The 16,451-nt window shown below is 42.2% G+C and overlaps 1 protein-coding gene across 7 annotated transcripts in view; it reads left to right on the top strand.

Annotated features, from left to right (window-relative positions):
* The window catches only part of ADRA1A (adrenoceptor alpha 1A), a 114,330-nt gene that overhangs the window by 13,619 nt on the left and 84,260 nt on the right, over positions 1-16,451 (top strand). The gene's annotated exons all lie outside the window — the stretch shown is intronic.

The raw sequence follows: 16,451 nt of genomic DNA on the forward strand, positions 1-16,451 counted from the left end.
ATACACTTCATCGTATCAAGGCAGTATCTTTCTATAGTTTATAGAACATCTTATCAAAACTGAATTTTTAATTTTACTAGGTGTTCCTTTTTTGCTACCCATCACTCTCCACTTTTTTCATTGACACTGAGGTCTGATAAATTTTATTTCATAACATTAACCTGACTATGTATTCTTGGATTAAATTCTATCTTGATCAGTGGCATTATTCTTTTTTTATTCTACTGTGTTATACCGGATGTCTTATTTCTGGATTGCATCTGTATTTCTATGTAAAGTGAACGTATTGTTTTATTTTATTGTGCTGTTTTTGTTACATTTTGGTATCAAGTTTATGTTAACATCATAAAGCCAACTGTGACACTTTTCATTTTTTTCTACAATCTCTAACAGTTTAAATAGCATAAGAATTATGTGTTCTTTGAAGGTTTGAAAGAACTTGCCCATAAAACATTTGGGCACAGCTCCTTTTATGGATGCAATTCTTGGAGACTGGTTTCTATTTCTTCCATGGATAGTGGTCTATTCTGATTGTCAGATTTGATAATCTTTGTTTTCTTATTTTCCTTTTTCCTTCTCATTGAGGCTTAACATTTTTGTATAGAATTCTACAGGAAATTCTTTAATTTTTCATTTCTATTCTATCTTTCTCATTTCCCACATCATGCGCTTCTGTTTTCTTTTTTCTGCCTTCACTGAGATATTCTGGAAGATTGTCTGTCTTACTAGTTTTTTCAAGGAACCCTAGTCCTGGATGTATTGATTGTTTTAATCTGTTTTCCAGTGCAATAATTTAATCGTTAGAAATTTCTTTCTTTTTCTTTTTCTAGTTATATTTTGCCCTTTTTAAAATTACCTTGCACAGAATGTCTGCTTCATGTATTTTAATTCTTTCTTGTCAAAGATTCAAAACAGTCAAATCTGTACATTTTCCTTCATGCAAACTTGAGCTCCTTGCCCTTTGTTTTGCTAAGCAGTGCTCTCATTTAGTTGCTCCATCTTTCCCCTTTTACTGTTCCCTTTGTCCTGTGCAGACAGAAGAAGATTCATTGCGATGTTCTTATTGTTAATTTGAAAATAATTGATGTCTTAAGTCCCCGACTTTTAAAAATCAATTTCAGATTTACTACATTGTGGTCAGAAAATGTGCACTAAGTAATTTCTAGCTTATGGAATTTATTGAGGTTTTCTTTATGACTTAATAGATGATCAATAATTAGCATATTTAATAGATTTCATATTTAATAGGTACCTGTTAACTAAACTTTAATAGTGGAATTTTTAAGACCTTCCTAATTTACCATTCTATATCTTTGTCAAATATTGAGAGAGATATGGTTAAATCTTCCCACAGCTACTGGAAATAATTCTCCAATTATTCTTAAATTTTTAACAGGTTTGCTTTATATATGTTGGTGCAGTTGCTTGATACTTAAAAGACTGAGTCGATAATATCTTTCATTAATGACAGACTTTTTGTCCTATTTACTTTTCCTTGATATGCACATTTTAAAAAATTAATACTGTAATCTTTAATATGTTTTTGTTTGCATTTGCCAACATACCTTTGCCTGTCTTTTTATGTACCAGCTTGTGTATCTTGTATCACATAGATTTTTTTATAGTGTATGCGTCTGATCTGGGTATTTGTCTCTCAGTAAGAATTTAACTAATTTCCAGTGATTGTAACAGATATATTTGGTTTGATGTTTGTCTTCTTGCTTTATGCTTTCTGGCTTTATGCTTGCTTTCTTTTCTTTGTTTTCTGTCTCTTGCAAATTGGACCATTCATTTTCTTTGCTTTTTAATTCTGCAATGTTTTGGAAAGGTTGTCTCCTATTTTTATTTCTACAAGAAGTTCGTTAGAGCTTTTCTTTTCTCTCTTTCTCTCTCTCTCTTTTTTTTTAGAGCTTTTCAAAAGCATTTTTTTAACCTTTGGTTCTTTCCTACCACAACTTCTATCAGTACCTTTGCCCATGTAAGGGATGCCAAGTGAAGCATGCTTGGATTTTCTTTTCTTCCTGAAACTCACATCTTTGGGTTAATAGAATTTCACATTTAAATTTAGATTATTGCTATTAAATGATTGCATTATCTACCCTGCTTTTGTGTCTTTCTATAATTTAATTTAGTAATACTAATTGTCCTCTTATTATATACTGTGATTTACTCACTCACAAGCTCGGGATTTTGCTTTGTCTACCATGTGGAACTCTGGCCTGGTTTTGTAAATAAAGTTTTATTGGAACACAACCGTGCCCATTGGCTTACAAATCCCCCATGCCTGCTTCCATGCTACGGTGGCAGCAGACTTGAGGAGTTGCTACAGAGCCTGCATGGTTCATAAGGTTTAAAATATTTACTATTACACTAAAGCAGAGTATAACACCAAATAAAATCTTTCAGTGAAGACTTAAGCAAAACACATTTTCTAAGCCCTTACACGCTTGTGCCTAAACACACAGACAGCAGCTTCTCTGAGTAAGGAACTTGAATTATATACATATATTTTTTTAATTTCAAAATACTGTCATTACTCCTTTGTTTCATGGTATTTAACACTTTATAAATGACTTAAGGTCAACTTGACTATTGTTGGGTTTGGTTTTTTTGTTTTTTGTTTTTTTTTTTTTGTCGAGTATTCTCTTTGTATATGTATATATTTTCTAGCCAAGATGCTGATAGAATTTTTTTTTCCCAGTCAAATTAAAAAAAAAAAGTCTTCTGGAAATTTCTGGTTTAGGGGCAATTTTCATTGCTATTGCCTGGAACCCACTGCAAATTTTTTTGTCCCGAATTTAAAGATAACTTCTTCAGTGCTCACTTTCCTCTGCTTCACTCTTTCCCTTGGAATTCGTTGTAGCTATGTTTTGGATCTCCTATATCGTCCTCCTTTTCCTTTTGCTTTTTCCCCCTCATATTAGTCATCTTTTCAACTGTCTTCCTCTGGCTTCTGTTCAAGTTTCTCACGTTTGTGTTCCATTTTACCTAGTTAGTGTTAGTAATGCCCAGTTTCCTCCACATTCTCTCTGCCCTCCTCCATTTTATTGGCACATTGTTCTCTCGTCATTCTTGCCTATACTCATTTTATAAACCCAGCAGCTCCTTCTGTTCCATTGCAATACAGCTTAGAGATTTTCTTCCATAGTACTGTCTGAAAGGTGGGCTTTTGCTCTGACTTCTCAGATCCACCTCATCTGCTGAACAGCTGAATCTTTTCATGTGAACAGTAATCCTTCCCTTTTTGTTCAACCTCATTAAGGATGACCTGGTAATAAAATATGAAGTGGGCTCTGGTTGGAACTGGGTGGGTCCCTGTGCCCATCTTTCAGACCCAAATTAAGGGGAGAAGGAAAAGAATTGTAGTTTAAGTTTGCCAGGGTACAGACCAGTCTATCCACAGGGAGCTAAGAAGGAGATGAAAGGAAAAGGTTTTAGTTTTATGCAGCAGTTTGTTTGTCCTGTTTGCTTGGCACAGAGGGTACGGTGGCATCTTTTCCTTGTGGCATGACAAGGAAATCTGGGATCTCTCTGGGATCCATGTCCCTGAGATCCCGCCTTACTTGTCTGCAGACCTTGCTTAGGAAGAGCGAGGGGCTTCCCACCCTGTGGGAACCTCAGCATTGTACTCTTCTCAGAAGCTTGAGGACAGTTGAGATTTGTCTTTGAAGAGCTATCCCTGAGTCTGCTTGTGTTTTCAGAATCATTATTCAAAGCCCCTGGCAGTGTCACTGAGCAGCAACTGGGAGACATCTTACCTTTACCCTCTTCCTGAGATAAACTGAGGACTTATCAGTCCTTCATTCAGGCTGTTTGTGACCAACCTGTAGTTTCCAGGAATTTCTCAGAGGTTCTGGCTCATGGATGTTGCCCTTCCCTCATGTCTTTCAGCAGTGATGTAAAATGTCATCAATGTGTATTCTTTGAGAGTTACTAAGAACTTAGAAAGGGGATGAGGAAGTTCAGCTTGACCTTGACTGATGTCACTTCCTTGGCTCAGGTACATCTCGCGTTGATATCAGCACGTGAAGCAGAAATGAGAATAACCAGATATGTGACCATTTCCTTTGGCACCATGGAAGCTTGTGGTTCCAGACGAGGCAGGTAGAGGAAGATTCCTATGGGGCTGGACAGTGGCAGAGCCCCTGGATAGTCCCATAAGCTGAGCCTTCTCTTGTGGCCCTGACCATATGAGGTTTAGATGGAATCATGAGAAGAGTTAACAAGTCTCTTCCTAGAGAAAGAGATGAAGTAATTTTATGTAGCTGATGTGATAGACAGTTGTCTTAGTCACTTCAAGCTGCTGTAACAGGATACCACAGACTGGGTGTCTTAAACAACCTACAGTTATTTCTTACAGTTTTAGAAGCTGGGAAGTTCAAGACCAGGGTGCAGCGGGGTCAGGGGCTTGGCCCTCCTCCTGGTTCACTGATGGCCAGTGTCTCACTGTGTCCTCACGTGGCAGAATGTGGACAAGCCCTGGTCCCATCTTCTCCTCCCAGGGGCACTAATCCCCTCATGGGGGGCCCCACCCTCATGACCTCATCTAACCCAGATCACCTCCCAAAGGTCCCAACTCCAGAGACTTTCACACTGGGGTTAGGGCTTTGACATATGAATCTGGAGGAGGACACAAACTTTCGGTCCACAGCAGTGGTGCTTATGTGCCACTAATTACATCAGTTTAATTCCCAGAACAAGCCTGTACAGTAGAAGTTGTGTGCTCATGGAGGGAAGCAGAAACTGAGGCACAGCAGACGTGGAGTGACATCTTGCTGGAGTTGCTCGGCTGCCTTCCCCTGGAAAAGGGGAAAGTGGTCTGGTCCTGCGCTAAAAGTCTGGGTTTTGGCTCCTCATTGGCAGAAAAGAGGTCTCGTGTGGGGCCGGTGGCGGTCAAACTTCTAGGCTTCAGAACTCCTTGTTCACATGAAATCAAATGAAACTCCAGCTTCAAATGAAGTACTCAGAAAGCCCAAGATAGGAAACAGGTAAAAGTGGCACTGTGCGGGGTGAAGCAGCCAGGGGACCGGGGTCCTGGGCCCCCAGCCTCGCCTCCCTGGCAGCAGCCGCTGAAGGGAGAGGGGGGTCTAGAGCACAGGTTGCTCTCTGTGCTAATGGTGTCTGATTCCAGACTGAGAAAAGGTTATCAGAGAAGTTTCTGGGAGGAGTTAGGTCCACATTTTCAAAGGAGAAGGAGGGAAAGTTGACAAAGGGCACATCAGCTGTCATTACTCTGGAATGCTGGCAGAGCCGTAGTCTTTGCCCAAAAAGGGTTTGAAAAGGGAACGTTGCACACTAACTTTCTTTCTTTCTTTTTTTTTTTTTATGTGCTATCCACATTTAGCTTATTGCCAGGGCATGTAGTTGCTAGTGAGAAACCTGCTGTTTACAAGTTGATCACGTAGTTGATCCCTTAAAACAAGAGAGGTTTTTGGAAGCTTCTTTGCAATCAACAACCGTGTTGTGTTTTGTTTTTTTTTTAATGATTTCACTGTCATTAAGAGATAACTAAAGACGATCTCAGCAGTGGATCTTTTAAAGGAGATTCTCAGGGAGAAGGTAAAATCCCAGAAAAACAAACCATCCTGAAGAAGTCATAATGGTAGTTCTCAACCAGGGGTGACTTTGCTCCCCGGGGACATCTGACATCATGTGGAGGCATTTTCAGTTGTCACAGTGTCCCAGTCGAGCTGGGAGGCACCGTTGGCATCTAGTGGGTAGGGGCCGGGGATGCTGCTAAACCTGTCGCAGTGCCCAAGACAGCCCCACCACGTGGCGGTATCCAGCCCAAAATGACAATAGTGACAAGGCTGAGGAACTCTGCTTTCTATTCCTGGAATTCCTAAAATCTGTCCACATCTTTCGAAAAGCACAACACCCATTTTAATTATCACGCAGATTCGTTTTACTGTGTTTCCAACATCCTGACTAGTCATTCCAAAAAACCCGTAAGGTTTCCAGATTCCTTAAGGTCCCTCAAGAGCTAATAATTGTCTACCCACTATTTTTGAGGTAAAATACACATAACATAAAATTCACCATTTTAATCATTTTACAGTGTATAATTCAGTAACATTTAGTACATTGACAGTCCCTCAAGAACTAATAATTGTCTACCCACTATTTTTGAGGTAAAATACACATAACATAAAATTCACCATTTTAATCATTTTACAATGTATAATTCAGTAACATTTAGTACATTGACAGTAATGTGCAACCGTCACCAGTACGTGCTTCCAAAACATTTTCACCCCAAAACGAAGCCCTATACCTATTAGCAGTCACTCCTCATTTCCCCTGTCCCAAGCCTCTGGCAACTGCCAATCTGCTTTCCTCTGTCTGGATTTGCCTAATCTCAATAGTGCAAATAACTGGAAATATGTAATATGTGGCCTTTTTGTCTGGCTTCTTTCACCTGGCATGTTTTCAAGCTTCATCCGTGTTGTGGCATGACCAATTCTTCACTCCTTTTCATAACTGGACAATATTTCATTTTGTGGATGCCATATTCTATTTATCCCTTCCTCAGTTGATGGGCTTTGAGTCGTTTCTACCTTTTGGCTCTTGTGAATAGTGCTGTTATAAATATTCATGCAAAAGTTTTTGTTTGAACACCTCTTTTCACTTCTCAGTATATATGTAAGAGTAGGGTTGCTGGGTCATATGGTACTTCTATGTTTAACTTATTGAGGAACCAAAAAACTATTTTCCACAGCTCCTGCCCCATTTTATGTACCTCCCAGCAATGGATGAGCGCTCCAGTTTCCTCACATGCTCACCAATACATATTTTCCTTTCTTCCCTTTTAATTATAACCATCCCAGTGGACGTAAAGTCATATCTCCTTGTGGTTTTACTTTGCATTTCCTTCACAACTAACTATGCTAAACATCTTTTCATGTACCTGCTGGCCATTTGCATATATTCTTTAAAGCAATTTCTGTTCAAGTCCTTTGCCCATTTCTAAATTGTCTTTTTGCTGTTGAGTTGTGGATTTCTTTATAGATTCGAAATACTAGACCCTTATCAGATAATATGATTTGCAAATATTTTCTCACATTCTGTCTGTGGGTTGTCCTTTCACTTTCTTGTGAGTGTCCTTTGATACACAGATGTCTTTCATTTTTATGGAGCCCAATCTATCTACTTTTTCTTTTGTTGCTTATGTTTTTGGTGTGATAGCTAAGAAAACTTTCCTAACCCAAGGTCACCAAGACTTACCACTCTGCTTTCTTCTAACAGCTTTATAGTTTTAGCTCTTACAGTTAGGCTTTGGACCCATTTTGATTTAATTTTTATATTTGGTGTGAGGTAAGGATCCAATGTCATTCCTTGTGTATGTGGAAATCCAACTGCCCAAGACCCACTTGGTGAAGAGACTATTTTTTCCCTCACACCCTTGTCAAAATTCAATTAACAATTGATATCTGACTCCTTTCTGGACTCTTAATTCTCTTTCATACTCTCTACATGTCTATTATTCTAATGCCAGTACCACACTGTTTTGATTACTGTAGCTTTGTAGTAAGTTTTGAAATTGCTACCCACCATTTTTTACATTTCCTAAAGCTTAATGGACTCTTTCAAAAAGACTACCTCTTTTTTAAAGAACTACATAGAACAGTACAGGTACACAATTCCTTTGGAATTCCTAAGTTCAAAAACTCTGAAGATGCAAAGTTCTACGTTACTAATTTAGGGCCAAAAACTTAACCTGATCAGAATTCATTTGGGGGAAAACCCAATCTGCGCTCATGTGAATCTATACATTTTTATGAGATCTGTGAAAATCTAGATTTCAGAATATAGAACATATTTTATAGATTTTATATAGATTTTATATTCACATATTAAGTTGCAGAAAGATTATGTGTTGGCTTGTGGGGTGCTGTTCCACACCCTGACGGTGGTGGTGTCTGGTGTACAATATACAGCCTGTATGATCTTTATCCAATCTGAAAAATCCTGAATTCCAAAACTCACCTACTCCAAAGGTTTTGGAAAAGGAATAGGAGACCTGTCTGCTTCTATTAGAGCAACCCTGGTTACCGATCTCATGATGCTCAGAACTCTGATGATGTTCTGTCTTTGTTTAGAAAAACAGGAAGAGAAACAAATAAGCACGTTTTACATGACTGACATTTATGGCACAACCGATCTGTGTTAGTCAAAGAGTTAGGCATTTTATCTACTCAGTCTCATTTACAGTTTTTCAAAGCATAGGTTCTGTGGGGAAAAATAACAAAGCGACCCTTGGCAGTGAAAAGTTGGGAGTGGTTTTTCTGAACCTCTTTCTATTAGCAGGAGGAAGTGAAAAGAGAGGCTTTGTCCGGAATTCAAGGTCCTTCTTAGCTCCTTTGGGTGGGAAACCAAGGACTGGTTTCCTCCTCCTGTTGGGTAGCCCCCGTCTACTCTGGCCTCTGTATGAGAACTGCTTTTTTTCCCTTTCACAGTTGCATTCTGCCTCATCATTCCTGAGAGGAAGCAGACCTGCCCTGATTCCCTCTCACCTCTGCATGGCTCTGTGCAACCATCATGGGCTGTTTGTGATTTCCAGATGATTCTTTTCCTTCAGATTAGTTGACACAGTCTGGAATTTTGTACTTTCAGGAGTTGTTCTGATTTAAATATTGCCCTTCTAGATCATTCTCTAAAATGAAAATGGCTAGGTCATCCATGACGCACATCCGTTCTGTGTCTGGTACATCCAATTCTATATCCTTAGCCCCTTGTTGAAGTGTTATTTTATTTAACTTTGTAGTTCCTTTGTAAAGTTACAATGAGGTATTTTTATCCTTATTTTACCTGCCCAAGAAATGAGTCTCATAAAAGTTAAATTGTTTATCCAGTGACACCAAATTGTAAGTAACAGATGTTTGTCATGATTTTACCTCTGTATTCTATAGCATAACTTCCTCAATAGAAACACATTGATTGGGGCACCCAGGTGGCTCAGTCAGTTAAGCATCTGCCTTTGGCTCAGGTCATGATCCCAGGGATCAAGCCCCGCATCGGGCTTCCTGCTCAGTGAGGAGTCAGCTTCTGCCTCTCTCTGTGTGTGTGTTCTCTCTCTCTCTGTCCCGCTCTTTCTCAAGTAAATAAACAAAATCTCAAAAAAAAAAAAGCAATGGTGTGGCATAAGAAGCATTAACCATGGCCACTATCTCTAGGAGACAATAGAAAATTTTGCACTCTGTACCGTGACCTGTCATAATTAGCTCGTATGATTTCCTGGAAGAATGGAGGAAGAGGCATATGAGAGAACTGAAGCTGGGAAAGGTGAGGGCAAATAGAGGGAGGAGCAGAGAGGGAAACGGAGCAGGGAGTAAATTATTAATGACATGGGTTTAATGTTCACTGACTTCTCGGGTGGTTTCATGTCTAGTTCTTATCCTGAACCTACTGACGAGTCCAGAAGTGTTTATGAAGCACTAAACATCTACCACATGTTCGGTTCTGAGCGAAGTCTGATGGAGGTTATTGAAGAAAACAACTCACTGCCTTGTGGTCTGATTGGGTAGAAAAGGATAATACCCCTGAAACAATAGTTACCAGGACAAGATGACATTTTTATAAATGTCCTAGCAATTCAGGGGCGTGGTGTGTCCAGCAGGGCTTGGGAATCTCTGAATTTCCAGAGAAATGGAAAGTGGAGGGATGGAGTCTTCAGCTGGATCTTGAAAGGTAGGATTTGAAAAGCCAAGTTTGAAGACAGGAGTGAGCATGGTATGTCTGTGCGCTAGGGAGTTGATCCGCCTGGAAATGGTGGTTGCATGTGCGTGTGCATGCACGTTCGTGTGTGCATGTAGAGAGAACCGTGGACAACAGCAGGACCAGGCTCGATGGCACCACATTCTCCTGCATGGTTTTCTTGAAAACCAGACAAGGATTTGGGCCTTGAAGCAAGAGAATTTGGGGAGGCCCTGTGAGTTTGAGGCAGATAAGCGATATGGTGGAGCAGTGCCGAGTCAGATTAGATCAGCAGTGATGGCAAGATATGTTGAAGCGAGAGACCCATCTGACTCTGTGGGTTTGAATGAGGACCTGAACAGGGAGTGGCCATGAGACACAGGGGTGACCAAGGGTGATGCAGAGGGGGATACTTCCAGGTCGAGTCAGTGGGAACCAGAGGTTGCCTATGAGGGATTAAAGTGGGATCAACAACAGGTAGCATTTGAGGGTTTTTTCTAAAGATTTATTTGTTTATTTTATAGAGAGAGCATGCCCCAGGTGGGGGGAAGGGAGGAGAGGCAGAAGGAGAGGGAGTGAGAGAATCCCAAGCAAGCAGACTCCCCGGGCTCGATCTCAGGACCCTGAGCTGAAACCCAAGAGTCAGAGGTTTAGTAGACTGAGCCACCCAGGTGCCCCTGGAGCATTTGAGCTTTGAGTGTGGACAGAGATGCCAGGAGGAAGAACACATTCCGGAAGGCCTTTAGCTCTGACTATATTCCACCTGAAATCATGGTGTTTATCCAGTTCGGTAGATGCAGGCCACATGTAGTGAATTAAATGTGAGTTAGATTCATGGAAATAAGACAGAATTATGAATTCAGTTCCTCATTCAGGCTAACCACATTTCAAGTGCTCATTAACTACATATGATGAATGATTACCCTCCCGGACAGGGCAGGCACGGAACCATTTCCATCATCTCAGAATGTCCAGTTGCACCGGCGGACTGATGCAAAGTGGTGAACACTTTGAGTTTGGGTGAAGGGGCAGTTCTTGAAACAGGAACAAGGAACCTGTCATGCTAAGTCAGGGGGTCATCCAGCAAGGACGAGGGCCTAGGGCTGAATTTTAGGACATGTATGAAGTTGGGAGAAAGAGGCAGAAGGAGAACAAACGAACATTGCCTGGGGTTTTGGAAAAGTGGAAGACTCAGCATAGCATAAAATCCTGGCAACAGAAAGGGAGAAAATGTCAGTGAGGAGGGAGTGGTGCCAATGTCAGATGCGGCAGAAAAGTCACGGAGAAAGAGCCAGAAAAAAAAATTGTGTTTAGTAAACTGAGGTCGTTGGTGACCTATGAAACTTGATGGAGGATGAGGCAGAGACGTCCTCAAATAGGAGCACCACCAGCTTCCTCTGAGACTGCGGCGGAAGTTCGGGGCCTGGAAACGGAGTTGGGGGGAACATGGGGTGGGGAGCAGAAGCGAGAGAAAGGGAGAAGGCTGAGCTGTCACCACCAAGGGCTTCGTGGTCAATCATTGCTTTTTTTCTCCAAGAAAAGGAAGATGGGAACAAAAGAAGAGGGAATCGTCCTGGGCTGGTTAAGAGGATTAGAACAGGGTACCCCTAAGAACCAGAGGCCCTTGGGATGGAATGAAAAAGGGGGGCGTGAGGAGAGGGGCTTGATTTTGGGAGGCTCAGGGATGGGCATCAGGGGAGCTGGGGCAGACTTGAGGCCGCTTTGCCCTGAGATGGAACAGTTGCTTGAAACCAGAGAATGCGTCAGCTTGGTCTTCCTTTTGATTGATTTGATTTTGATTTTTTTTTCCTAATGCATTGGACCTTCACATTTAAGTATAGTGTTACTACCTAGCTTTCTAGATTTCTCTAAGACTGTCGCGGCTATATACGGCACGTATCATTTGCCTGTGTCATCTGTTTAGGATTGTATGAACAAGGAGAGGCTCTGTTTTCCCTGTGCTGTACAGGGCTCGTGAACATATGGGCAATGAATTCAATACTGTTTAATTGTAAAGATCAGTAATTACACTTGTATTTGAAGAGCTGTTTTTAAACCTAGATGCATACAGTTGAATATGTTAACGTGAGTACCTATATGCATCGGCAATGCCACCGACCCAAGAAAATCTGTCCTCTTTGCCATTAGGGTAAACAGTGGTTAGAGATGGATTTAATCTGGGATTTTAGTTTACAGTGTGCTGATACAAAATGTTTTGCGTGCATTGTTTTGTTTAATCCCTGCAAACTGGAGCACTAGGCACTCTGACTGTCATTTCCGAGATGAGGCAATTGTGGCAGAGGCTGGTTAAGTCACTTGCCCAGGGTCATGCAGCAATATGAGTGGCAGAGTAGGAATTGCAACCTGGCTCTCTCTGGCACCCAATCTCGTGTCCTTAATGTCCTCTGCATCTCAGGCCAGTACTCTAATGTGCCCGGTCTGTTCCTGCTGCCATGACTAGCTTGGCCGCAACCGTGAGCATGCCCACATAAGGACGTGTTTGCTCTCTGTAGCCATAATTCTCCTCTCATTCCCGAGAGGTGGAAAATGATCATGGGGAAGTAACAAATAACACCTCTTGGTGTCAGCCCAGCCTTCATGGGGGACAAAATGCTTAGCAACTCTTTCAAAGTATCCAAGACAAAACTTGACCTTTAAGCAGTTTCTCCATTTAGAGTTAAATTTGTCTTCAACAAATATGGTTTGAATAAATCAAGACCTCCTGTTTTAGCTATTTAACTGGGAAGGTAATATTTCCAATCTGATTTAAAATTTTTTCTTTTGCCAAATTCCACAGGGGGAAAAAAAAGGAATGCTAAAGTTCAGGATAAAAAGAAACTTCCCAGGAAGCGCATTGGTACAGCCCATAGCTGTGGTCATCATAAATATCACTTTTACTTTCCAAACTAAAGTCTGGGGTTTCCATGGTAACTGTTTTTAACCCCAGCTGGTTTGCATCATGTTGTGTGTGTGTGTGTGTGTGTGTGTGTGTGTGTGTGCACATGTGTGTGGAGAAGCCAGTGGAGCAGGACCTGGCTATGTTGCAAAGTTCAGGTATCAATATCAAATGAATCTCCTGGGACCATTTAGAAACCAGATAGAAAAATATTGCATGCAACACCTCTCCCACCCAACCGCTACCTTCCCAAACACTTGCATTTTGCTACTGTCCTGATCAAGTGCCCAGAGTTTCCCAAAGTCAGCCATCCTCTCAGAGGCAAACCATACGCTTCATCCAACTGCGACTTTGATGTCTGTGTGCATTGGAAGGGACTTAGAACCGCAGGCTTTTGATTTACTAATGTTGCGTCCATCAGAATGTTCTTGGGTAATAGTGTTTCATAAGGGTCAGAATGCAGATTTGACGGTCCGGGCCAAGTGCAAACTAGAGAAATTGCATCTTGCCTTCCTGTGACTCACCCAGGCTTCCAGATGGAAGTGATTTCCCAAGGTCACTGCAAAGCTCAGTGCAACGGTGCCTCTCGTGTGGCGAACATATGGTGTGACAGTGCAGGTCAGGACTTCTTTTCCTGTTCTCACCCTTGACTTTGGCAGAGTCAGCCTGCCCCTGAGAACTTCTCTCCAATCATGGGAGACTCACAGGAACAGTGTGTGCCTCTCCTCTCCCCCATGCCCTTCTCACTACACCCGCCCCAAGCCCTGCTCCTGTGTCCCAGGCATCGTGAAGGGAACTAAGGAAGAAATGTGCCTCCTTCCACCAAATCATTTCCATTTCTTAAAATAAATCCCAGCTTTCCTCTCTGGGAAGCCACCCCAGAGTGGACTGGGATCTCAAAATATCTTTTATTTACTTTATGCAAGAAACTTATTGAGAGCCTCCTGGGTGGCAAACACAAGTGGACCCTGACTTCAGGTGGAGACCAACAGATCACGGAGCCCAATAGAGGGTCACGATAAGTACATGGGCACAGTTGGAAGAGGTTGGTTTTCCAGTCTGGGGCGGGGGGGGGTGGGCGGCGTCAGAAGGGCTTCCTAAAAGGAGCAACTTGACTAGCATGAACCATACTGAACATTATTAACCTGCACATTCCATAATGATAAGATAGGTTTTATTGCACATCTTTATGCAGATCTTGTCTTGACATCTCCCTAGATTATCAAAATCTCGAGGGTGACCACCTGGTCTCTCTTATACAAGGCTCAACGTCTGACTTACCTAGAATAGAGCTGAGAACACAGCAAGGGGCATCGTGGCCTTGACTCTGCCTTCAGAAACAAACAACAGGGGTACCTGGGTGGCTCAGCCATTAAGCGTCTGCCTTCTGCTCAGGTCATGATCCCAGGGTCCTGGAATCGAGCCCCGCATTGGGCTCCCTGCTCGGCGGGAAGCCTGCTTCTCCCTCTCCCACTCACCCTGCTTGTTCTCTCTCTCTTGATGTCTCTCTCTCTCAAATGAATAAATAAAATCTTAAAAAAAAAAAAAGAAACAAGCAACAGATTGGAGGACCCACAGCAGTTTATGTGAGTGGGTGACCTTGTACAGACAGCTGGGGTGCTGCATTCAGGTGAAGCAGTGGATTGACAGTGACATCCAAAAGCATCACAGTAGGGGACTGGCACACAGGACTTGCATCTTCAGCCATCTGTCTTTTTTTCTACCATTTCTTTGATAGTAATAGCACCTACATTGTAACTATGATTTTAGACTTTGGAGTTACCCTGGTTTAGAAGGATGACTTTTGAGGGTTCACACTTGCTTACTGTGTGACTCTCGGAAGGTCTCTTCTTTCCAGGCCTCAAAACTTCGTCAGCAGAATGACAGGATTGACTTAGATGATTGTGTCTAAGACTCTGAACTATATTCTAGAGGCCTAACCTGAGTCAGTCTTAATCAGCTTTGAATCCTCAGGGCCCAAGCACAGTAGCAAGTACTGAATAAGTATCTGTTGAATTAAATTAAGGAGATTCGAAACCCAGTGCTACACGTGCAGTGATGAAACTGCTCGCAATGCAGAGTGCAGAGAACCTGCTCAAATCCGTATGAATGGCAGATCCAAGGGTTTGGGTTTTCTCCCTGCCACAGGCCCTGGGAAGGAGGGTGGCATCAGTGACTCGGATCTTTAAGCTGGGCCAACTTCGCTTCTTCGGATGTACATTCAGGCAAACACCGGCCTGGGCCTCATGTTGTTAAATATTTAAATAGAAAAGAAAAAAATTCGGTTATCTAAAGTACTAAAATATGGTCTTGTAAACTTAAAGTCTCCAAGGGTCTTTTGGTGCCAGAGAAGAAAACATGGCGTGAAACATCTGTATGATTGGACGCCTGTCCTGGTTTGTACTCGGCTACTTGGCTTAACTTTACACAGTCCTGAGAAACAGGAGTCTTGTGATCAGTATAGACAGCCAACTGGGACAACTCAAGCCAAAAAAAGAAAAAAAAATGAAATTGTCCTAATTGTATGTTGTAGTGCTTCCAGTGACTTAAAGGTGGTTCTTTTTTTTTTTTTTTAAGATTTTTATTCATTTATTTGAGAGAGAAAGCACAAGTGGTGGGGGGTAGAAACAGAGGGAGAAGCAGACTCCCCACTAATGGGGGCGTCCCTGGACCCTGGGGTCGTGACCTGAGCTGAAGGCAGTCACTTGACCTACTGAACCACCCAAGCGCCCCTTAAAGATGATTCTACTTCCCTGTCCTCTGATTTGCCTAAAGTATTGTGTTAGAATAGGGATCAAAGCCAGCAAAAGTGGGAGCACCCTGAGCCATAGAGACATCTTCTTCACACATGTGAGCTTGAGCTGGGTGTCAGTCGCCCTGGCAAAATTGTGTCATAAAGCAAAGCTGTTTTATCCTGTCCTATCAAACATCCCCTTCGTGGACATTAGTCAGCCCCAGGCTATCTAGCTGAGTACCCAATGGCTAGTGTCAACTTTCATGTGACTCTTACTACTCTTGTAACCATGGTTTTTCATGTAGATTCTGCATCCCACCTGAGGCTGTGTTAATACTATGGGGTCAGTGTGGAGGAAAAATAAACCAAAAATCAAAAACCTTTCCAGACGGACTTTTGGAAAAGATGCAGGCAGATGCCGGGTAGAGGAAGGCGAACTCTGTATGCTTTATCCTATTTACAAAGACAAGAATTTTCCAGCATGTATGTGTTAAGCCATTTTATATATAAGTTTGTTGGATAGTCACAGTTCTATTAGCATACCAAAGTTAAGGGCCATTACCCATTTAGGGAGTGGCAGGGCTGGGATAGGAGCCAGGACCTTCTGACTCTGGAACCCAGGCCTTTCCCCTGCACCATGCTGCCTTCCTGGGCTGGGACTTTGCATCCCCAAAACTCTTTTGGAACTACCTTTAACTGCATGAAACCTGGGGATGCCCTGAGCACTTAGCTCTGCTCTCCCCCACCCCAAACACACTGCTGGCCCATCCTACAGAAGACAGAGAAACACATCCCCTTCTGCGTAATAAGCAGAGATTTTGTTTGAAATTTCCCCAAAATTTCATACTCTAAGTTGCAAACTTGGCATACGAGAGGCTACTTATTTGCTTTTCCATGATGTGCTGTACCTGCAGTTTGGAAAAGCAGCTGGGCAGTGAGTAATGCCACCTCGGGTAGGGTCATGTAACCTAAGTAATTTGCTACACTTCTTCAGGAGCTTACTGAGAGTTTTTGAGTGACACTGCTGCAGTTTGAGATTTGCTATTGTTTTTGACAACTCTGGATCGTTTGAAATTTTTCTCCTAACACAGTGATGCAGTGTAAGAACAATATCACTAGCCCAGGAGC

Source organism: Ailuropoda melanoleuca, chromosome 5 (genome assembly GCF_002007445.2).
Source record: "Ailuropoda melanoleuca isolate Jingjing chromosome 5, ASM200744v2, whole genome shotgun sequence".
Taxonomy (NCBI): Eukaryota; Metazoa; Chordata; class Mammalia; order Carnivora; family Ursidae; genus Ailuropoda; species Ailuropoda melanoleuca.